At 45.5% G+C, this 15,753-nt stretch overlaps 1 protein-coding gene across 14 annotated transcripts in view; it reads left to right on the top strand.

Moving 5' to 3' along the window:
* The window catches only part of PLEKHA6 (pleckstrin homology domain containing A6), a 208,985-nt gene that overhangs the window by 125,128 nt on the left and 68,104 nt on the right, over positions 1 to 15,753 (top strand). Inside the window, exon 1 of one of the 14 annotated variants that reach the window (XM_078156398.1) lies at positions 3,065 to 3,153. The exons of the other annotated variants lie outside the window; for them this stretch is intronic. The gene's annotated coding sequence lies outside the window, so the exon portion shown is untranslated. Of the gene's footprint in view, positions 1 to 3,064; positions 3,154 to 15,753 lie in introns of those variants that run through there. 14 annotated transcript variants of the gene reach the window in all.

Here is a 15,753-nt window from a genome sequence, read left to right on the forward strand (position 1 = left end):
CTTTGTCTGTCTGTCTGTCTGTTCTCTCTCCCTCTCTCTTCTTCTTCTTCTCCCTCTCTCTCTGTTTCTTTCTCTCTGTCTGTCTCTGTCTCCCTCTGTCTCTGTTTTTCTCCATCTCTCTCTTCCGCTTCTCCTTGGACCATCTCCAGAGCTTTCTCCACCCTCTAGGGCGGGTTCCCTTTCTGCCCCCTTCCTTGTCCTACAGACAGGGGTGAATGTGGTTGGGCTCCCAGCCATATGCTACTCTTGCACTGGGGATGGGGGAGACGAGAAGGGGGTAGGGCAAGGCAGGTCAGACTGAGTTGGGTCTGCGTTCAGGAGCTCACTAACAGCATCCAGCTGCTGCCGCACCCAGCAGACTTCCTGCCTTGGGCTTTGGGCTTTTTTTTTCGGAGTGTGTGCTCCCATCAAAGTGAATGACTCAGTTAGATTTTTGGAAGCTTTTTCCTCGATAGCTTTGTCCTTATCTTTCCTGTCATTCCTTTGGTTGATATTTCTCTAACCCTGGATCCTTCCCTTTGCTCATTCATCTTTTTCTCTATTCCCTTACTCCTACCCTGTACCCTTTCCTGGCTCTGCTAGTGGCTACGTTCCAGAAGCCTCAGCCTCGGACTCTAGTGACCGCCATAGCATTCACTGACCTAAGAAAAGAAGCCAGAATACAGTTATGGAGAAGGGCTTAATGACAGAAAGAAATAGCATCAAGCAGGGATCATACTGAAAGGAGTTACATTATCTGATCTAAACTTGTGAGTTAAGTATAAACTTATTTATCATCCACGTAGATATTAGGATCAGAGATTTAGAGCTAGGAGGGGTCTCAGAGGCCATCTAGGTCAATGCCCTTATTTTACTGATGAAGAAACTGAGGCCCAGAGAGGTTAAGGGACGTGCCTAAGGTTACACAAGTCATAAGCATTATGAATGGGATTTGAATTCGGGTCTTTGGGTTCCAGAGTAAGCATTATTTCTATTGTATCTTGATGCCTCCTGCTTCTGAAATAAAAGGCAGTAGAGGATCTGAAACTCACATACTCTAGTCAACCCTTTGGTTACCCTCAAGTTTGCCAAGGGCAGCCAGGTGGCACAGTGGATAGAGCACCAGGCCTGGAGTCAGGACGACTCTTCTTCCTGAGTTCAAATCTGGCCTCACTTACTAGCTTTGTGACCCTGGGCAAGTCACTTCACCTTGCTGGCCTCAGTTTCCTCATCTGTAAAATGAGCTGGAGAAGGACATGGCAAACCACTCCAGTATCGTTGCCAAGAAAACCCCAAATGAGATCACCAAGAGTCAGACACTACTGAACAGCAAGTTTGTCCCCTGAGAAAGGCTTGTGTTCCAAGTCCAGTGATTCCAATAGGTCCTTTTCCCACTTTCCTGTCATGGGTGAGACGTGGCTGCTGTCTGGCCTAGGCCTCTAGGTGGAGCCCAGCTAGTCATTTTCTTTAACCCACACTGACACCGGATGACGCCAGAAGCGTTTTAAAGAAAGGAACCAAGACTTTGGTGGAAAGGATGAGACCAGGAAAAGAATTGCTATGCATTTTCACATAATGAGTGGGACTCACTGTAAAGGAGCAAGTAGAATCTCTTTTCTTTTTCTTTTTGTAATAGATTGATACCAGGTCTTTGTTGTAAGCTATTAGTTGGGGGGGGAGGAGCAGAGGAGGATGGAATTCATCCAGTTCCCTCTACCCAGCTCCAGCTCTACCCTAAAAAAAAAAAAAGTCGTTCTCCCCAGACCCCAACCCCCCTGCAGGTAGGAATTGGATGCAGCCCTTTTAAAAGACCAGAGCTAGTTTGAGATTTGGGAGGGGGTCCAGAGAGAGATAAGATAAGACCACCTCAGCTGAGGAAATTTCAGCTCTGGTCCCTCCGGTTAAACCACTGGGAGTTGAACAGGAGCCAGGGGCCATGAGGGACTGCCCACGTGGGCTCCGTACCTCATCAGGCAGTGTGGAGAGCTGAAACGGGTTTGGGCTGTAGAAGGAGGAGAAATGGTAATTTAGGTCGGTGTAGACCGCAGTATCAGAGATGGGGAGAGGAAGAATTGCTATCTTTAACTCATGGGAAGATGCTCTGATTCAACTCAGGAGCCTTGGTTGTCCCTCAAATTTTAATGGAAATGACGAGCTCTGGGAAAACCATGCCCAATTCATTTGAATAAATCTAAATATATTTGCATTCATCATGCCTGTAGATAGTCCTTGTCTTCATTTAGACTTCCCAAAAATTCATTGCCTATTTTTAAAGAAATAGAGGGGGTGTTTGACTCTGCCCAGTACTTGCCCACCCTCCATCTGTCTCTTTCCAAAAGATTTCAAAGTGATGTCTCCTGTATTTTGCACATAATAAAGCATACCTGGGGGCCTAATTGCTTATGCAAACCTATGCAGATAACATGTGCATGAGTGGCCTCCCCTTTTCTGATTTCCATCCCTGTAGGTTATGTTCTTCAGACTCTGGCTGGGACAGGGAAATCCCAGAGGAGGGGATTCAGCCAGGCTTTGATGCTGCAGCAAACAGAAGTAATCTGAGCTAGTTAGGGGGGAAGTCTGGAAGGAAGGGATTATTATGCCAGTCCAGGAAAGAGGGTAGGGAAAAAGGTAAAGGTTAAGATGAAAAAGAAGGTGAGTGGTCATCTATGTGGGGACACTTCCCCGCCGCCCTCTGATCCAACCAGACTCGGTGATGCCGTGACCACGTCTGCCTCCCCCTTCCACAAATAAAATATCCCCTCCCCAGATCTCCTCTTTCATTGGGCCTCTGGGCAAATATTTCATAATGTGGGCTTACCCAATTGGGCACAGCGCCAGGGCTGGCTGCCTCAGGTCGCATCTCTTCTCCAATCCTGTGGGGAGACCTGGGTGGAACATGGGAGGTAGCAGAATAACTCAGGTAGGTGGCATCAAGGTGGGAGCTTCCTATTTCTGGAGGACCTGAGAGCAAAGGGCTGCCCAGTGGCAGAAACCAAGCCACCCCAGCAGCATTGAAGGGGTTAAAGAATTAAGGCCCGTCAGCCAGCATGTGTGGCTGTTAATGATTGCTACCCACCAGGGACCTGGCGAGTATTAAAAGGAAAGCCTTTTCTCTATTCCTGGAGTGGAAGAAGTCAGGGCTAGAGGATGCAGAGAGGGGACTCCTGAGAGCCGGTGAGTGTCTCTCTGTCTACTGTTGTTCGCCTGTGTGTGCTGTTCAGGAGTACAGGGAGGGCATGCGGGGATGTGACAATGCTAAGATGTTTGATGAGCCTTTTCTTTTATGGTAACAGGATGTGAATACTCAGCTTTTTTGTTTTTTATTTTTAACATAAAGTTAAGAGATATCACTGCCCACATGTATTTTAGGCAGAGGGGTGGATGTGAGGGGTGGATGAAGCCCCAGACCTCTGTCCTGAAACAGAGACAATGGTCTGATTGGCTATGCTGCATACAAAATTGGAGCTGCCTTCCTTACCCCATTCTCAGCCATTGTTTACAGAGAAGGAGAGGTAGGCTTGGGGTAGGGGTAGTTCGAGGGGCACCTTGCTGGATGACAAGGGCATTGCCCCCCAGATGTAAGGAGCTTAGCAGGAATTAAGCCTGTGAGGTGAGGCAAGGTTTTGGGTGGGGGGTAATATAAGGGAAGTTAGAAAAGCCACTGTCTCCTCTTTCTACCCTTTCTCTTTGTGGGACAGGTGTGAATTAGTAGGGTTGTCCCAGCAAGCAGAAAGAGCCTGGTAACTTACCATAAGGAGACCTGCCTGAATCTGGGAAGAGAGCGAGAGGTGCTACACCGCAGCAAATGTGCCTTCCTGGTTTCAGGATCCTTCTCCTAGGACATCTATATTGGCCTGAGCTGCCCCGGGAAGGACAGGGGCTGCTTTATTCTTCTTTGTCGGGAGTTTTATGAGCTGGTTCGCTCAGCAGAAGGTGGTGTGCGTGACACAGTATTGAGCAGTGTGGAGCGCAGAGCGGTTGGCTTCTTCCTCTCTTGGCTCGAAACCTGTTTGTCCCTCTGCCCCTCCTTTGGGAAGGAAGTAAGATGAATGAAGAGATAAGGGGAAGAGATGAGCCTTTCTCTGAACTCTGGGGGAGGGAAGGAACCATTGCTATCACTCATCCTATCTCCTCACTGATTGTCCTGTCCCCTCACCTAAACACCCTTCTCTCCCCTTCCTCTGCAGCAGCAGGAAGCTGCTCACCTGTCAGCTAGGCTATCGTTGGTCAGGGCATATATGTTCACCCCTGGAAATTGCCTAGTGGGATCTATAGGAACAGGCCCCCACCCCTTGGCCAGCCACACTGGAAGCGCCACATCCCCCTTGCTCCTTGGAGTTCTCTCGGGGCTGGGGCAGGGTCCATCCCACTGCTGTCTTTCTGTCCCTGAGTGCCTGGGGATATATTGCTTTTGTTTCACTAGCATGGTCTTCCTGCCTAAGCTCTGACTTGGGAGATTTCTTTTCCTCTTTTTCTTCTTTCTTCTTTTTTTCTTCTCATTGGCCAGAATCACCCATGGGCATTCTGGGCAGCCTAGTGCCCTCTTGGGTCACATGCTGTTTGTTTAGGGACAGGCTGTTTTCTCGTGATCGGCACAGGGGAGGAGGGGCTGATGAAGAAGGGAGCAGTGACCCCTGTTGTCCCTGGGGGCAGCATTGATACATCTTGAACTGTCTTCACTGGCAGAGCCCCAGCTTGGAATGCATACTCAGCTTCACCTCTTAAAATCCTCCAAGGCTCAGTTCAGATGAATAATGATAATGATAATAATAACAATAACGATAATAACAATGACAATTAACATTTATATGGCACTTACCACGTGCGGGCCACTGTACTAAGCACTTTAGTGATTATCTCCTTTGATCCTCAAAACACCCCTAGGAGGTAGGTGCAATTATTGTCCCCATTTTACAGTAGAGGACACTGAGGCAAATAGAAGTTAAGTGAATTGTCCAGAGTCCTACAATTACTAAGTATCTACAGCTGGATTTGAACTCTGGTCTTCCTGACTCCAAGGCTCTGTCCACCGGGCCGACGGCCAGAAGCCTTTGCTGATCCCCCTCCTGTTAGTGTTCCTTCCTCTTCAAATGATCTTGTGTTTTCTGTTCACATGCTGTATGTGCCAGTGGAAGGCAGGCTCCTGGAGAGGAGGGACTGCTGGTCATTTTGGTGTTGGTAGCCCTTGCGCCTACCAGCTGCCTTGTCTATGTTGTTGTTGTTAAGTTGTGTCTGATTCTTTGTGACCCCTTGGACTGTATCACACCAGTACTGTCCGTGGGGTTTTCTTGGCAAAGACACTGGAGTGGTTTGCCATTTCCTTCTCCAGCTCATTTTACAGATGAGGAAGTTGAGGCAAACAGGGTTAAATGACTTGCCCAGGGTCACACAGCTAATGTCTGAGGCTGGATTTTAATTCCCGGCCCAGCACTCTTCTCCACTGAGCCACCTAACTGCACCCCAAATTGACCTGGACATCACTAGTGACCCGATGAGGAGATGAGGGGAGAACTCGTCTCCTGTGTCTCTGAACTGCTTCCACTCACTTCTTTGCCTTTTCTATGGAGCATCCTGAGTTTCCATTTAATTTACTTTTCTATTACCTTTCTCCAGGTAATTTTTCTTTTGGGTGATTGATACTGACAACCTGATAGTGGAATAAGTGATAGTAAAGATAAGTCTTAGACTGTGGATTATGCAAAATAATTTCAACTAGGCCTTCAAGGCTAAAGATTTCCTTTCTTCCTTTGTTTTTTATTGGGCTGATAATAAAAAGCAGGCTGAAGTCCAGGATGGTGAGGAGGAAAGAAGCCCTGGTTTTGTGATCAAAGGCTCTGGATTAGAATCCTTCCTCTGTCATTCACTATGTGGGTGACCCTAGCCAAGTCACCTTTCTTTCTTTGGACCTATTTCCTCTTGTGCAAAATGGGGGGTTTGGACCAACTTTCCCAGGGCCCTCCCAGCTCTAAATTCCGTCATCCCTGATCAGTTGCAGCTGACAAGGAAGCTAGCCTGGAAGGGCATATTTAGGTAATTGATAGTAATCCTACCATAGCTCCATTTCCAAAATCTCCCTTTTCTTCTTGGATCTCTTGGATTTTCTATCCATGGCAGTTTAAGTGGGACCAGAAGGAATGTGTTTCCATGTTACAGATGGAAGAATTAAGAGCTAAGGCCCAGAGTCCCAAGGCAAATTGGAGATCTTCAGCCTGTATCCCACCTACAGGCTAGGTGTTTCTGGCCCCATCCTTGCTCTGTCCCCAAAGGGGCCTCCTAGTCAGTAAAATGAGGAGTTTCCTGCCATTCTAAGCCTTCGGCAGGCAAGTCCCCCTTGCCTACATGGGAAGCTCCAGCAACCTCTCTCTTTGTCAGGAGAGATTTAAAATTTCCCCCTGTCCCATCTATGACCAACGTGTCTCCCCTGTTCCCAGCCCATAAAGCAGGCCCAAGCAGATCCCTTTCCCGGGTGGGATAGGGAAAATACCATAGCATCACAGATATAGAGCTGGAAGGAAGCAGAGGTCAGCTAGTCCAAACCCCTCATTTAATAGAAGAGGAAACTGAGACCCAGAGATAAGCCAAATGACTCGCCCAAGGTCATACTGGCAGTAGGTAAAAGCAAACATTTTTGTCCTGGTATAGAAATGGGGGTGGCCACAGTTATCTAGGTTTCCCGGTCTGCTTCTCCCTTCCCTCAGACCTTTTGCAGAGGCCTGTGAGGGCCATTTCTAGAATGAAAGCTTTGTCTGATACCTTACTTTCCCCCTCCCCCAATCCCCCCTGCCGGGCTGCTTGGAGAAGGGAGGCCTCCTCTTCCCCAGACAAAGCCTCCCCTTTGTAGTGTCTTATCAGGGTCGAGGCTGCCTGGCTGGGTGGGGGAGCAGGAGAGGAGGGGCTCAGAGGCCATGGAAACTGTCTGTCCAATCTCTCAGTGAGATGCCTAGGAAGCCAAGAGAGCTCCCAGCCTCCCTTGCACACACGCACATGCACCATATATGGCAAGAACCTCTCCACCTCTTCTATCTATAACAAGCCATCAATCCACAAATATGTATTAAGCATCTACCAAGGAAAAGCTTCTAGGTTGTGGGCTATGAATGTTATAAAACCGAGTTGCTATCCAGATGACACATTCATGTCCTCTCCAGCACAGTAGACACATAGCCAGTGCACACAGAGGGGACTCAAATACGCTTTGTCCCATCACACTGGCCTGGGATTATCCTCACAATAGAGACTTGGTATCACTGGAAACATTCTGGAATTCTAGATGGTTCTGCAGGAGGGGGTTGGCAGCTTTCATTGGTTTTTCTAGATGTTCTATCTGGAGAGGGACTGAAAAGATCCTGAATTATTAATTCTTTTCCTTCAAGGGGTTAGGGAATTCAGGTTAGACAAACATCAGGGGCCTGAAGGAAACAGAGAGAGCTTGGACTTGGTACTGATTTCCTGGTCTGCTAGATAAATTCTTGTTGACTGACTAACTGTTTCTGATCCTCATGTTTTAGGACCTCAGCTTCCCCATCTGTGAAATGGGCAATGCTTGCCATTTTTTTCTAGAACAAGGGCTCAGAATCATAAGGATCACAGATTTAGAATGGGAAGGGACTTAACAAGTAATCTTAGTCTAACCCCCTCATTTTACAGTTGGGGAAACCGAGTCTCAAAAATGCCTTGTACAAGATCACAAAGGTGGTAAGTGGCAGAAACTGGATTTGAACCCAGGTGCTCATTTCAAATACAGCATTCTTTCCCCATGCTAGGACTGTGTGTCTCTATCATGTTACTTCCCCCTTCCCCCCACTTTCTTCCCTTTACTCTAGGCTTCTTGAGAACATACTCTCTCCCTTCTCCACATGGCTGCTTGAACAGATGGGTAAGGGCATTCTGTCCTCTGCTTGGGCAGGGTACCATTTATTTAGCACCATTGTTACCATTGGTACCATAATGGGTATTGTTGGTTCTGTCATTCATGTGCGAAGCATCAAAAACGTGTTAAGTGCCTTCTCTGTGCAGAGTGCTATCCTAGGTTGTGAGTGAGATACAGAGTTTAGCTAAGACATAGTCCTTGGCTCAAGGAGATTCTAGTACAGTGTGCGGATAAGACCCCAGCACAGATATTATACTCATTCACTGTATCACAGTGAAGAGTTACAAAAGAAAATGTTATTTGAAATCTACTCCTGTGGGGAAATTGAGGTACAGAACGGCTTGTACCTGGTGAGGAGAAGGACTGGGAACCAGTTTTGCTAGTTTCTTGGAGTAGAGATAGAAGGAAGGTCGCCAGCTCTGGCTTTTGTTACGTTCCAAACACTCATTCTGCAGAATTCCTTTTCCCTGGATAGGGTGGGGTTGCTTCTGTCTCTGGGACACAAGGATCAAATCTGTTGACTAAAGGAGTGGAAGGAGTTTGTTTGAATGGCTTTTCACAAAGCCTTGAACTTGACAGCTGGGATGCCTCATTCTCTGAAGAGCAAGGATTTGGGCTCCAAATCAGAATTGGATACTCAAGATGGGTCAAGCTACCATTGCGTCTTTCTAGCTGAGGGAACCTGTCCATGTCCATGACCATCAGCAGAAGGGAACTGAGGTTATAGAGGATGCAAGAAGCTGGGACTAACTCTCTAACAGGAGATGGCTCAGGAAGATGTCAGCAGGAAAAGCGAAAGCCGAAGGCTGAGACTGTTTTCTCAGCTGTCCCCTAGTAAAGAACTTGTGGTTTGTCTTGTATCAAAGAGGACCGTGACATCAGGGAAATGATGACTTGACTTGCAAGTGAATTGGATTTGAGTGAGGCAGGGCTGTGCAAAGTCACCAGCCTCACTTTCTCCATTGGAGCCATCTGGGTCCAGTGGCCAGATATAGATCAGGACAACTGGAGATGGCCCAGGATGCTTTGGGAGACCTTGGCCTTTATAAGCTAAGGTCTGTTGGAGTTCTCACTTTGAGTGAGGCAATGCCCATTCAGTGAATAGGCCTCTTTAAGAAGTGAGTCAAGGGATGGCTTTTTTAATTTAAAAAAAAAAAATCAAACTGGGAGGGGAAGACCCTCAGGGTTGCTGGATAAAAGAGAAACAGTTACTATTTACATTCACTCTAAGCCTGGAGGAACAGAGTAAAAGAAGTAAGTGTAAAGGAGCTGGTTGAGGTGTTTCCATTGCACCAGGCTGAAGGTCAAGAATGTTAACTATGGCTGTACTGCTGCTTTCTCTAAGGTCATAGAAACCTGAGCTGTAAGGACCTTAAGAGATTATGTATCTGGTCCAGGCCCCTGACTTGAGGCAGATGAAATTTAATTATCCCCCTTCTAATGAATAGGACAAGCCTATCCAGATCAAGACGAGTCAATTCTTGATGTGAAGACAGGCCTCTCCCAGATCTGCTTGGCTCCCCATGATTACAGATTCATAGATTTTGAGCAAGACAGGGCCTTATAAGGATGGCCTCCAAGTTCTATTCCTGGGGACCTTAGATCATGGGGAACCAAGCAGAGGACTGAGAAGGTGCAGAGATAAATGGGGAGGGAAGTTAGATGATGTTGAGAAAGCGTGGCGAATCCAGGCTTCTGCTCTCCTTAGAGACACTGGCTTTCTTCACTTTGCCCTCTGAAATACCAGCCCTGTTCCTTATCTGTGAACTTCAGGGAGTAGAAGAGAGAGGAGGCTGAACAGATAATCTAGCAAATCATTTGAATCTTACCTCTCTTTGTCCTGAGCCATTTCATGGTCAGCAAGGGCTTTTTCTACTGTAAAAAACGAAAACAAAAACAGGGAAGTGAATGAGCTGAGGATGGGACTGTCCCTTAAGACACGGGACTAGGAGTCAGTAGGGAAAGCCATACTTTTATTCTCTGCCCCTCTTCCCACCATTGAGGAATAGTAAGGGGAAAACAGTGGCCTTACGCCTTTGGAAATTGAGCCATATGACTTGGTCTTGGGGATGTATGTCCAGCCTCCTTAGTAGAAGTTGTCCCACCCTAACTGTGCTAGAAATAGCTCTTGGCTTAGGAGGGAGATAGAGCGGGGTGGAGTGAGGGAGGGAAGGAAAGGAAGCAGAAAGGAGAGAATAGAGCCAAGAACAAGACTGGGTGAAAGCCACACAAATGGCCTTGGGCAGGATGTGGGCTGGGGCCTCCTCTTGGAGCCCCCTTAGTTTTGACTTTAGGTAGCACATAGGGAAGAGAAGACCATCCTTTCCCAAGGGACTCCTTCCTGCTCCTTCCTTCAAGGGTCTAGGCACCCAGAATGTTTGGGACAACACATGCAGTGATTGCCCCCATAACAACTTCTGGGGTGTGGCCATAGCAGCTGGAAGAACAGAAGGACTTTTGGAGAGTGGGAGGTTGGCTAGGGAAGTGGGTTTTCTGCTTGGAGTGACCAGAGGAGCTTCAGGAGTCAATCTGCTCAGGATGTTGGATGGAGAAATGTAAACGGAATTGGTTTTTAATTGGAAGGGAATGTCGGGGCAGATAAGACTGCTGAAACATGGAATATAATGAAGTGAGCAAACAGGAGGAGAGGAGCAGGGATATTTATCTCCCCCTTCTCCCCTTAACAGCTCTACTCCCTCACCAACAGAAATCCTTTTTGGGGGGAATGGATAGGGTCCATGGTTGGAATTTGTTAGAGACAGAAATAAGAGGAAGTGGGGATAAGACATGTTGCCCTTGTCTCCACCCACTTCTGACTCCTGTCCAGATATAATGAACTGTGACCTCAGCAGCCAAAGCTATCCTTAGATCCAAGGGGCCAGAAGAGAGTTAATTCTTCGTCAGCAAATTTCTCAGTAACTATAGAGAGGAAACAGCTGGGGATAAATCAGGCCCCCAGAGTTGGGAATGGCGATAGAGGGAAGGGGAGGGGAAGGAAAGTTTTTCTTCCCTAACTCAGTTAAGAATTTTTTGTACCTATCTCCATAGGATCATTCACCATCTAGTCATAGGATCTAGACCAAGCAAAAAACAAAACTAACTCTTGGTAGATGTTTGGGCCAGAGTCTTTAAGTGTGTGTGTGTCTGTGTGTATACATATATGGTTATATGTATACAGGGTCAAAATAGATGATCATAGGAGCATAGAATTTGATCTGAAAGGGACCTTGGAGGTCAAGTCCATTGATAATAGTACAGTTAAATGAGTTGAATGTCTGGATCCAAATGGTTCAATGCCAGTTTGGAGGTCTCTACTAGAGTGCCTTAGAAAGCTGTTTGGTGCTTTGCTAACAGCTTTATCAGTGACTTGGATAAAAGTAGAGACGTTATTAAATTTACGGGTGACATGAAGAAGGCAGAGATATTTAACATCCTCAATGACAAAATTAGACTTCAAAAAAATATTGATTAGTTAGAATTTTGGGCCTAAGATGAAACTATATGAAATATAAAATGCATAAACGCAAAGTGAGAGATAGCATGGTGTAGGGAATAGAGATCCAGCCTTGGAGTCCAGAAGATTTGTCTTCCTGACTTGTCTGTAAGTCATACTGGCTTTGGGACCCTGATCACTTAACTTCTTGGTACCTCTACACAACTCTCTGACTCTAAGTTACAGATAAGTTTCTGGGCCAGTGCAATGGGTGCATGGACAAAAGTGTGTCTTTACCCTTGCATCTCTGGATGTGGATACTTTCTAACTCTCTACTAAGATGGTTTAATCACTCCAAACTGCTTTCACAGTGGTAAGTCTGGGTTCCTGCAGAAGGATCATCATCACTATGTATGTATAACTGTGTAGTTATACTTAAATTCTTCCAGAATCATAGCTACTTAGTCTAGTTTTTGAGCACCCATTGATGACCAAACAATGACTGTAATGATCTTTTAGATCTTAAATATAACTAATGACAAGGGAAGAGCAATAATGTGTGATACTATCACAGGCACACATATATTGCAGCAAATATATGAATAATAAAATATAACACAATCTATGTGTAATCCTGGGTCATACTTTTCTACCAATGTACTCGATACCTGTGTTAAGGTGTTTCCACTGGGCCAAGGTGAAGATCAAGAGTGGAAGTGGGTACACCCCTACAGAAACTTTCCAAGGAAATATGAGTGACAAAAACCTATGTACTCAGAGTAACTCATGACTCTGAAACTATGATCTTTGTTGTCCACTTACGAGACCATAAAATTACCTTAGTAGAGTAGATATCTGTGTTGAATACATACTTCTGCTGGTAAGATAAGTTGATCCACACTGTAGTTGCTCAACATGTCACTGGGAATAAAGTCTCAGGTGAATTAGTTAGAAGGGAGTGATTTCTCTGGTTCTCTGCTTCCAAGCTTTTCCTCCATTCAGTGAGACTTAGCAACATTAACTGTAGTGTCTATCACTTTTAGTTTCAAACTTAGATGATGCAGTTCTGAAATCTACCCTTTCACCTCCATTTTCTTATCTTCTTGGGTTTAGATTGAGATGGGGAGGTTCCCCACTCTTGGTTTAGATTCTAGCTTCTCTCTTAGTTTATGATTAGTAATCATATCCTCATCTTTTGTTTATAATCAGGTAAATTATGTTTGTTCCATAATCATACAATAGTTCTGGTGTCTGTATCTCTCCAGTACTGAGCTTGTTGAAATCAAAAGTGACCCTAACAACTGTCTCAGAACTCAGTCAGAAAGTAACTATATTTCAGAGTAACTATAACTTAGAACTCTGAGCAGCCTTAATTAAGCAACAAACCTTAGAGGGACAGTATATTGCAGCCGTATTATTGGAAGGGGGCTCCCCTGCTTGGAGTACACCATAACCATGAAATCACAGCTATGGACCCAAGATAGATAGATATGTACCCAAGGCTTGCACTTAAGTTAAAAAAACAAAACAAAACAAAACCAAAACTTAACTTCACAAGTACAAAATGGTAGAAGCATGGCTAAATAGCAATTTGAAGAAGATTTAAGGTTTTAGTAGACTTGAAATCTTAATATAAACCAACAATGTGTTAGAGTAGCCAAGAAAGCAAATGGGGTCTTTGGCCACAGAAGAGAAACCTTCTCCTCTTCCTCCTCCTCCTCCTCCCCCTTCTTCTCCTCCTTTTCCTTCCCATTTTCCTTCTGCTCCCCCTACCAATGTAGATTTTCAAGTAGTTTCAATTCATAGGCTTGAGAATTGTATAGGAACAATCAGAGTTGTGATTTGCCCAGGTTATATAGCCCTTGGGTCAGAGATGAGACTTGAATGTGAATCTTCCTGACTTTTACACTAGTTCTTTCTCCACCATGCCATTTGTTATTGTTAGGTTGCTTCAGTCATATCCGACTCTTTGTGGGGTTTTCTTGGCAAAGATACTGGAGTGGCTTGCCATTTCCTTCTCCAGCTCATTCTACAGATGAGGAACTGAGGTAAACAGGGTTAAGTGCCTTGCCTAGGGTCACACAGCTAGTAAATATCTGAGGTCGGATTTGAACTCAGCAAGATGAGTCTTCCTGAGTCCAAGGCCAGTGCTCTATCCACTATACCATCTCAAAGGAGTTCCTAAGAAAAAGGAGTGATAATCCCATTGCTCTCTGTCTTGGTCAGTCTTCTATGGAATATTGTATTCAATTCTGGACATCACATTTTGGGAATGGCATGGATAAATTGGAGAGCCTTTCCAGGACAGCAGCCAGGATAGTAAATAGCTTCTTATTCTTGTCATATGAAGAGTAGTTGAAGGAATTGGGGCTATTTAATTAGGAGAATAGAAGACTTGCAGAGAAGTTGAAGGTAGGGAGTATTAGCTGTCTGTAAGTATTGAAAGGGCTCTCCTGTGGAAGAGAGGTTAACTGCTCTGCTTGGCTCCAGAGGACAGAACTGTGAGCCCTTGGAAGCACTTTACAAAGATACAAATTGAGGCTTTATTTGAGGGAAAAAAAATGACCAATTGGAGCCATACCAGAATGGCCTCAGGTGGTAGAGAGTGAGCTCTTCATCACTTGAAGTTTTCCAGCAAAGGCTGGCTACATGACCAATTGTTGGGTATATTAGACAGAGGATTCTTTTCCAAGTATCAATTAAACTAGATGACCATTGAGGTTCTTTTTCTCTGAAATTCTGTCATTTTGTGACACTTTTGACCTTGTGTCTGGTACCAGAAATCCTGGGTAGTGACAAGTTCCTTCATAGATACAAGTTTCTTATCTCAATAGTTATTATTTCAGTAATGAGGACTGTCACTGACTTAGGGGCTTCCAGTATCTGTGACCTTAAATTGTAGAGAGGCTGAAACCAGAGAAGGAGACATTTATGTGAACTTGGGAAGTTCAGAAAAGGGAGAGACCTGTTCTGAGTTAGCTATTTTAAGGACTCAAGAGATTGCTCTTGCCCAAACTCTCTCCTCCCCGAGCTGTTGTCAGTCAATGAACAGGCCTTGTGTGGCAGACGTTGTGCTAAGGACTGGTTTCCCCAAACCAAAATACAACAGGGTCTGCCCATTCTATCAGGGCAAATAAGACTTGCACATGGAGAAATACAGGGAGGAAAGGAGGGAAGAAGGGAGGGAGAAAAAGAAGGAAAGAGGGGAGGAAGGAAGGAAAGAAAGAAAGGAGGAAAGGAGGGATGGAGGAAGGAAGGAAAGGAGGAAGGTATGGAGGAAAGAAAGGAGGAAAGGAGGGAAGAAGGAAAAAAGGAGGAGAGGGAGAAAGGAAGGAAATGAAGGGAGGAAGAGAAGAAGGAAGAAAGGAAGGAAAGGAAGAAGGGAAGAAGGAAGGAAGGGAGAAAAGAAGGAAACATTTATTTAGTGCCTGCTGTATTCTAGGCATAGTGCTAAGTGCTTTACAAAAATTATCTCATTTCATTCTCACAGCAACCCTAGGTGGTAGGTACTGTTTTACAGTTAAGGAAACTGAGGCAGGCGGAGGTTTAGTGACTTGCCCATGGTCACATAGCTAATAAGGGCCTGAGGTTGGATTTGAACTGAGGTCTTCCTAACTTCACCCCCCTCCCTTCCCTACCACACCCTCCTAGGTGCCTGTTTATACAAAATAACTACACTGGTTACACTAACAGATGAGGGGGAAGGGCATCAGCAAAGGCCTCATGTAGGAGATGGTGTTACCTTTGAACTTTGAAGGAAACTAGTGATTTTAAGAGGCAGAGGTGAGTCAAGAACCCATTCTGGGCATTGCAGCTAGCCAGTGCAAAGTGAAGGCAAGGAGAGAGAGAATATGCAGCTGTGTGGGAAGAACAGCAAGGGGGATGGTTTGGCTGGACTGCAGAACATGTGAAGAGGAGCACAATATCATACCTCTGGAAAGGTTGATCAAGGACAAGTCCTGAAGGGCCTTAAATGCCAACCAGAGAAGTTTGTATTGGACCTGGGAGATAATAGGGAGTCATAGATGGTTTGACACAGCCAGACATGTGCTTTAGGTATATTGCTTTGGCAGGCCGTGGAGGATGAGCTGAATCTGTGCGGAGTTCTGAGTACCATCTATTAAAGAGAATATTGATAAACTGGATCTCATCCAGAGGGATGGTGACTGGGAGGGAAATTATGCCATATGAGGATGAGTGGAAGAAACTGAGGATGTTTAGCCCAGAGAAGAGAAGAATTAGCAGGAGGAGGGAATGAGAAGGACATGATTGCTATGTTCAGTTATTTGTGAGAGATCAGATTTATTCTGCTTGACCCAAGAGGGCAGAACCAGGTAGATGTTTCAGAGAGCTTGGTTTTAGTATAAGGAAAAACTTGCCAAGAATGACAGGTATCCACAAGTGGAGTGGGGCTGCCATCTAGAGCCAACCTCACAGGTTGGAAGATAGGCTAATGGGAAAGATAAATCTC

This window comes from Phascolarctos cinereus, unplaced genomic scaffold (assembly GCF_003287225.1).
Source record: "Phascolarctos cinereus isolate Bilbo 61053 unplaced genomic scaffold, phaCin_HiC Scaffold_5;HRSCAF=322, whole genome shotgun sequence".
Lineage (NCBI taxonomy): Eukaryota > Metazoa > Chordata > Mammalia > Diprotodontia > Phascolarctidae > Phascolarctos > Phascolarctos cinereus.